An 8,871-nucleotide genomic window follows, 5' to 3' on the forward strand; every position below is an offset into this window, starting at 1 on the left:
TCCCCCCGTCCCTGGGGGACCTGCTGGGTGTTCCCTGCCAGCCCTGGGGAGGAGAAGGGAAAGGGAAGGAATGGCTGATGGGCACCTTCAGTGCTGCCCCTGTCCTTCTCCAAGGGGAGTGACCGAGTGCAATCCACTGCAAAACCAGGGAATTTTAGGCCAGGAAGCAGGAGAAGTAGCAGAGGCAAAGCAGAGCTCGGTGAAACAGGAAGAAAGAGGCTGCCCTAAGATTTATTGCTTTGATTGTTTCCCCCTCAAGAATGGAGTTTCATGTTAATTACCAACAAATGGAGCCCAAACTGATTGGCTGAGGATAGTGAGCAGCCTGGTAAATGTTTTCAGGGAAACTTGCTCTGATGGCTGGGTCTGCCTCAGTCAGCGCTTGGGACATCGTCAGGGAAACTTGGTAAGGGATCCTTTGGTGTTACAAAATGCATTTTTGTTTTTTTTTTGTTTTGTTTGGGGTGTTTTTGTCCTTTGGAGATGCTTTTCACTTTGTCTCCACTGGAGGACTGCATGTGGTTAATAGAGACTTTGAAAATCCATCTTGAGTGAGCTATAAAACCCATCTTGACCTTGTCTAGCCCTGGAGGATCACGTCATGCTGCTTGTAAGAAATGAGGTGCTAAGTTGGCTGTGTCTGCTCTTCCAAGGGAGAAGCACTAACCAGTGTGGGCACCTCTCCTCTGCCCCCTGTTTTGGCAGAGTGGTTTCATTTCTTATTGTGCACAGCAGCACAAACCTTGTTAGAGCTTTGTGTGAACACTTCTCTTGCCATTTAATCCACAATGGTTGGATTTCTTGGAAGAAAACACTGAACTGTCACAGAAATCAGCTGTCATAACAAAGCACTGGTAAGAGCTCATTTCCAATCCACCTGGTTCTTGTGCTCAACATGCTGTAGAAGTTTGGTATATTTGGAGGTGCTATTAGCTTTAGCTTGTTAAATTCATGTGCTCCACACCCTAATACCAGGCTTCACTTGCTGTCTGCAGCCCGATTTTTTTTTGTTTGTTTGGGTTTTTTTTTTTTTTTTTTTTTTTTTTTTTTTTTTTTTTTTTTTTGTGAAAGGATATTCATCCATGCTGTAAAATACTGTCAGGATTGTACCTTAATCAATCAGGCATTGCTTACCCTCAGTCCAACCCCTGAGAACTATTCAGTACCAGCTATATTAGAGAAGCTTGCTCAGTCTGATAGCTGGGAAAGGACAGACCTTTGCTGGCTCTTTGTTTCCCTCCATACTAACACATTAATTACTGTCTCTCTCCACTCCTTGTTTCTGCTTGTAAGAAAGTGGCATTAAAGAACCTATCCTGCTTATTCAGCAAGAGTTTTCATCAGTAGCAATTCATAAACCACTTTGGAATGGGTCAGTGTTTCTTTACCATCCCTTGAAGCAATACTAAGCGGCACAGAACTTTTAATTGAGGTCTGCTGGTGTCACTGAAATGTTGTTTCTTTGTGTAATAGCTGTCCCTATTCCTTTCTGTAATATGAAAAAATAGCGATTTTCAAGTGGAGAAAGATGCCATATTAATATCCTGTAAATTAACAACATCCATTATTAAAAAGTCTGGTTTTTAATCTCTTATGCTGTACATTATGCTACCATTTATTTTTTAGCTTGAGCATGTGAAGGAGCTACTCCCCATCTTTGGGAGGCTCTGTGGAGGAGTGGGGATTGGGACTTCAGAGTTCCTTGTCCAACTCTGTGTGTGGTGCAAACTCTCTGCTATGAAGTAAATCTGTGGGGGAAAATTGATATTTTTGATTCTTAAGATGTGTGTGTGTTGTAAAAAACAGTGACTTTGTAGTCTGTGAGTGAAAAGAAGTGTCTCCAAGTTAAAACCATTTTCTTGCCTTTCTTGTTTAGGTACTGCACTCTGGGTGGTCCAAATTCATTTTTGTTGCGATTAAATGAATTTAGAGAAAGTTTTCTGGGACAGTGTCCAAAATTCTGTGATCTCCCATGCCCCTTTGCCCTCTTCTCCCATCCACTCTATCTGCCTGGCAGAGACAAACCAGCAGAGACAAAATGCATGGACATGCACAGGCGCACAGGAGATGGCACGATGACAGTGAAACCAGGGCAGGTCAGCTGAATTTGCCCTGCAGCTGTATCTGGTTTCCAGATGTGGAGTTGGATGCACCCCGTGTGGGATGTGTTGCCCTTGCTTTAGCCTTTGGAAATTTCTGGAGAGGAAAGAGAAATTTCTTACTGTGGCCTATAAACTCTTGGTGAAAATGTGGGGATTCTTTTGTATTCTGGAAATGGATGAAAAGTGGAAGATTTATGAAACAGACACTGGGGACCCTTCCTCTAACCACCTACTGCCTGTTTTTGATCTGGTATTCGGGGAAAGGAAAGACTAAAACTTCCTGAGCCTTTCACAGTCTTGCAAAAAAATAAACATTAGTTTGGGGTGAAATTATGACTTGCTTGTCTCTGCTTTGGCTGTTTCACTGAGCTGGTATGTTGTGAATGAGGTAACTATTGAAAGTGCCAAAATGCTTGTTTTATTCCTCCTGTGACAGATGTGATGCTGTAGAGCTGTGGGATGGTTCAGTACAAATATGAATTCTGTGTTCAGCTCTCAAACAGGCTGTCAGTCACACAGGGAAAGATACCTAGCTCAGTTTAGCTTTCATTCACCTGTATTTTTTTAGGCATTATGTGTACTATGGGATTCATCTGTTCTTTTCTGTGACCTGAATGAAGGTGTTTTTCTGTAGTAATAATTACATCCAAGGGTGCTCAGCTTGCTTGGTAGCACTCTTCTGCAAATCCACCTAGAAGGGCAACACAGCTTTGGTAACTGTGTTTTTATACCACACACATGGGTTTTTTTTTTTTTTTTCTTTTGTGAAATAAGGTCACAGACTAACACAAACCTTATTCTTTAGGGGGGCTGATTTAATGTTAATATAACTCAATTTACTGTCTTATTAAGAGGTTTTATTTTAGAAAACATTTAGTAACTTTTTAGGCTGTTTCTGAACAAGACTGAATACTTGGTTAGGCTGTGCTTGTGTAGCTCTTGGTATTTACTGCAGCACAATAAGCAACGCTTGAGAAGAGGATTTTCACCAATTTTTAGTCCTGTCTTTGTAAAATATCAGAACCATAGATCTCAGGGGTTTTGTAAAGAGCAACATACACAGAATTAATGGCATAATCCCTCATTCCAGATTTCAACAGGACAAAACACTGATGCATTTCCTTTGCAATGAAAAACACTGCCTTTAGCTTCTTACTGTTCTCAGTCAAAGAATAGAGTTTTCTAAAGAGCAGAGTATCTTTGTCAGATCACAATCTTAAAAGCCTCACTATTATTTACACAGACCTAAATGTAGATGCAGAATTGGAATTATCCACTGACTGCAGTTCATTCTTGGAGGAATGCAGCTGAATGGTTCAAAACAGTTCCTCTATCTGAGGATGTGAGAGAAGCTCTGACATCTGCCAGCCACGGCACAGGCTGGCAAATGCCAGGATCTGTTTTGTGTTTCTCATTGACTCACTTTGGCACCTTGGTTGAGTTACTTCACTCCTTCCTCCTTCTGATTTCCTTGCTACTCTTTTACATTTTTCTTAAAGGAAAAGCTTGAACAGAGCTTGGCACAACGCAGGACCATCCATGTCTTTAAGTGTCCCTGCTGTGTAATTAATGTGTTGCTCTTTAACTATGATTAGTTTCATCACTCAGGAGCTGGATACATGCAGGAAAGAAGTGTTACCCCTTTTACCTTTAGCAGAATTGTTCCCATTTAATTTATCTGTGTTTGGCACTTTAGAGGTATTCTACTTTTCTTAGAGTGGAAGAAAACACAAACACACCAGTTAATTGCCTTAGCTGCAAAATTTTTCCTCTCTGTATTTGCAAATTTGGTTAACAATTCTATTCCTATTTTGCCTGAATCAATGGTAAGAACTGCACACTTAGAGTTGTGTGATTCACCTCTCTATATGCTTTTAATGTTATTCAGAAGGAGCAGGGATAAATGCTCTCAGTTGAAGCAGTAGATTACAGAACATGAATCAGTGATAAAAATGTGCAAATGGACCTGACATCAGTGGTGTAGCTGAAATATTTTTTCCTGATTGCTCTTAGGGATTTGCAGTATCTGTCCCCACCATCTTTAATAGGTAGCTGTTCATGAATCAAATAATACAATTTCAGTCAAGAAGCAACCTGCCAGTGGGAGGAAGTGTATGAGCATAAATTACATAATTACTATTCAACTTGCTTCTATGCATTTAATCACAAAAGAGCAGAAGCCTGAAGACACAAAATAAACCTTAAAGGCATCATAATCTTAAACAACAGTAGCAACACACCAACATGTGCCCTGTAAAACAGAAAAAGATTAGTAAAAGAGTGACACTCCTTAATTTATTTTAACCTTTTGTGATCATTAGGCAATAACACTATATTAACTTACTGTATTTGCTTACCAAGTCAACAATTCTTGAAGCAAAGCTGTGGAGAACTGGAAAGTTATTGGGATAAGAGGATGGTACCTCCTTTTATTAGAGGAGAAGAAAAAAGAGGGAATTTTATCTTAGGGCAACTCTCCCTGTGTGATGGATTTAACCCGATGCAGTGATGACTGCCTGAATTTGCAGAGAGCCTGCAACAATAGACCTGAGGGGAAAAGTGCTTCATCTTTTGGAACTGGTTGCTGACACCAAGGTCAGTCATGGATTTTTCAGTTATGAACCGTGTTCCTGTTTATGAAAGAAGAGCAAGAGTCATGCAGTGGATTCTCGTCATCAAGCAACAAAATTTCTTTTGTAGTCAGTCAATACTCAAAATTAATTCTTCTTGCCTATGAATGGATATCTCTAATATTTTTCCTTTTTTTTTGGTACATTTCAAATATTTAGCTTGCCTTGGAGGTACAGAAAGCAGAACATTTAGTGCTTGAGTGTGGCCACTGTCTTCTGCAGTCGACTACAAGCAGTGTACCTTGGGCTAGAGACACTGGCCCAGGGAAGAGGCTATTTTAGATTTAGGTGATTTAGAATATTTAGTTATATTTAGAATATGGCACGGTGTGTTTGCCACTGGCTTTTTGCTCTTTCAGCAGTGATTTTGGCCCTTTACTCATTTTCCCCTGGGCTGGACCATCCTGGTGTCTGTGAAGCAGAGCTCACCCGCTTGTCCCCGAGCCACCTCCAGGCTCAGAGGCGATGTCACATTGGCACTGCACGATCTGCCACCCTGACCCAGCCTGCTGAAGGGTAGAACTCACCACGGGTGACTTCTAGAGCCAGAGGGGAACTCCAGAACTCGAAAACGAGCGGGGAATTTGTGCCCAGTGCTGGCAGGGAGGATGTGGCACATCCCCCTGGGGGTGCCCTGCACGGGGCTCGGTGCTGCAGGGGCAGAGGGGCTTGGCACACAGCAGAGCTGGCTCAGGACTCAACTGCACCCCGGAAAATGACCCTGGAATCTTGTTTTTGTTACTTTAATTCTGTATACATCACAAACAAACAAGCCGTAATGGGAAAGCCATTTTATCAATATCCTGTGTCAATGATATGGAGATTAAGGGCAGCTGGATTCTAACACAAGCACAGAATGTTGGGCAGAGAATTCCTATGCAATTTAATCCTTTAATCCATGCAGAAAATAAATGTTTTTGATCTGAAACACAATCACTTTGATTACAGCAGTAGAGGGGCACATTTTTTAATCTGCATATTTTTTATTCTGCTGTGTTATATGGACTAAATGGGGAAAAGACTGATGGGGGAGGTTTGACAGAGCAGGGCCTATAAATGCATTCTCTTCCTGTTATTTAGACAAATTAATCTGTGGCTAAGGGCACTGTTATTAGCAGAACAGACCAAGGCTCAGTTTCTTGTCACCCATCTCTCAAGCATGATGAGTATTCTCCCAGAAGAGTTTTGTTTTCAGTAATTTTGCTTTCAGAAAACAATATAATTGTTGTTCTTTTTTAAACTATCTTCAAATGAAAATAATTGAGTTTCAAAAAATTCAATGCATTTGATATGGAAAATTTAGCCTTCAAAATCTAAAAATAGTAAAAACAAATTTTAATTTTTTTCAGTTCAACCAGACATATAGTCAATTGCAACTTTTTTGATAGGATGCTGTTGGAATATTCTCAATTGTACAAGCATTTCTTTTTCATGTCAAATTAATACCAAGCCCTATGCTTATTTTTTAAATGGTAAAAAATTACAACAGTTCTGCTTTCTTACTGTGCTAGTGTTGACTTATATTTTCAGTGGATCTATAGCTGGTATTTAAAGGAACCTTATGCTTTGGGGCTACCCAATTAAAATAATTGTGACCCTGCTACAGTTAAGGGGGAGTGGATCACTGTAATTAAAGGTAGTGAGTTATCTTGAGTGTAGATTCATAAAGTAGGAATATATTATTATTTTTTTATTTTATTTATAATATTATTATTATTATTACTTTATTACATAAGGTAAGAAAAGAAGATATTTTTGGACAGAGATGCATTTAACAAAGGATTTGAGAATTTAATTCAGAAAATGATGAATCTTTGCACATCCTGAGTGTAGCACTAAGTAAACAAAGCAGCATTCACTGTCCCAGACTACATGGAGGTATTTGTGGGGTATGCATAAAAATGAAATAAATGAGGGGAGCTGAGCTGTTTCATTCCAAGCTCCTCAGCCCTGGCTGTTAATTACAGTGGAAACCCTGTCCAGGTTCTCTGCCAGAGCTGCCTCCTTGCACGGATGGAGTTGGAAAACTCCAGGGACAGAGCTGAGCTGATGGGCTGAAAGTGAAGAGAATTTGAGTAGGATGGATTATAATGATCTAGTTAAATTAATTGAGATCTGAACGGGGCAGGCCTTTGAGCATCTCCTAAGTAAATATTGGCAGGATTTAGGGAGTGCTGAGTTTAGTTTGTCCTTCACAGACACCTCTTGGCATCTCTGTTTTGTGTTTGCAGTGTGGCTCTTGAGAACTTCTGGGGTTTGGCCACCTCTTGTTAATGACAGTGGTACAGTTCAGAAATCTCAAGTTTATACTTGATTTTCTCTAGTTCATTTTATTAGAAGGGCCACTGGGCCCCTTAAAACAAATTTTACTGTCCACTGTCTATGTCTGATTTCTCTCTTCCTCAGTTTTCCATCCCAAACCTGTTGCCTTTTTCCAAAATTCAGAAAAAATCGTCCCAAATCACATGTGGATCCAACATTGGTGGCTCTTAGGAGTTTATTTAAATTATAATTGGTTTATAATATCCTTTTACTTGAAATGTTACAGAACATATTATTCCCATTTGTTTTTCTTTAAAGAGAAAAAAGAAAATGTTGAGGATCCAATTATATTTTTAAGACAATTATATTTTGATTTTTGAATTATCAATCCCTTGTGATGTCTCACATAGATATTTCTAAGTGTAGAGCTTAAACCTTTTGTGAAAGAACTGTCATTTTCTATATCTACAGGCTGCCCATTACAATTGGGTTTTTATTCATCTGAGCTGTCCCAAAGTAAGTAGTTAAGTGATGAGGTACTTTCCTCAGAAGCCCAGAGGGGCTCTTTAGTACAGTTTTTTTGAATGTAATATTTTAAGTCTGATTTTCCATCCTACAAGCTATAAATCATACCTGTTTACAGATATGTATGGAATGCTGTGGACTAATGATTTGAAAGTGCTATCACAGGAAAACAATGGTGTTGCACAATAGTTGACTCCCCCAGGAAATTGCAGAGCTATCTCAGTGCTCAGGAGGTTTAAAACTGTCAGTGCTTGGTAAAGATGAGTAATAGCAATCCTAGGTGTTCTCAGCCTTGAGTTTTAAAATTGTTTTCAACTCTCAATGCAAATGTCCTTTTCAAGGTGAGAAATGTCACACCAGAAAGGCTGAAAAGTTTCCAGGCAATTACACTGGTGAATAAGTGTGTATGGATTCTTGATAACTTCAAAATAAGGTCTTTTAAAATAAATAATAATAGTGAAAAAGACAAGAGGCCCTTGTAATTTATATATGGGTTGACTGCAGAAAAACAAAGCACTGAGTAAATCTGTAAGGCTATTTACTGATTATTGAAGTCTAGAAATTATTTTTTCAGTTCTGCACTAAGGTTGCCCCTACAGACCAGCTCCACCAAGGCTGCAGGTATTATGTAATAACATGGTCTAACCTCAGTCAATGATGTTCAAAGCCCCAGATTTCATTTTAAATTGAATATAATACAAACCAGTATTAATAGGCAGTAGCCCATCCACAGTTTCTCTTGTTAATTTGACAGAATATATAAGCAGCAAATGTGGTTTCACTTTTTTTTTCACCTACAGCTCTCTGCTGCAAAGAACATGAAGTCTTTCACAGTAATTTTTTTCACGTTGATATTATGCCAAGAATCTGGGTACCTGTTCAACAGATGCAAAAATCCTCCTTTTGTCTTTTCCTGGCAATTTTAGGAAGTTTAAAGACAGAGACACAGCAAGAGTGTTGTTACTGCTGTAATTGCCACTGAGCAAATGAAGGTTAATATTTCAGAGGACAGGATTAATTAAATTAAACAAGAATTTGTTTAATGTATGTTGTGATTCTTAGAATTTTCTGTTGGCATATGATGGTTGGTTGATGGGCACCCAAATGGCAACATATTAATGTTTGACACAACTGAGATTTATTAGCTGTGATGTCCCTCTGTAGAAAACAAGAATCCTTGTATGTCAGGAAACAAACATGATTCCTTGAAACAATTATTTGTTGGCACTTTGAAAAATGACTTTAATCCCTATTCAGCCAATTCCCTTATGCAAAAGAGAACTTTCATTACTTAAACAATTTTTATTACTTAATATGAATTTGAATTTTAAATAATGCATTTCCAAAGAAAT

The sequence above is a fragment of the Lonchura striata genome, chromosome 16 (assembly GCF_046129695.1).
Source record: "Lonchura striata isolate bLonStr1 chromosome 16, bLonStr1.mat, whole genome shotgun sequence".
NCBI classification, from domain to species: domain Eukaryota; kingdom Metazoa; phylum Chordata; class Aves; order Passeriformes; family Estrildidae; genus Lonchura; species Lonchura striata.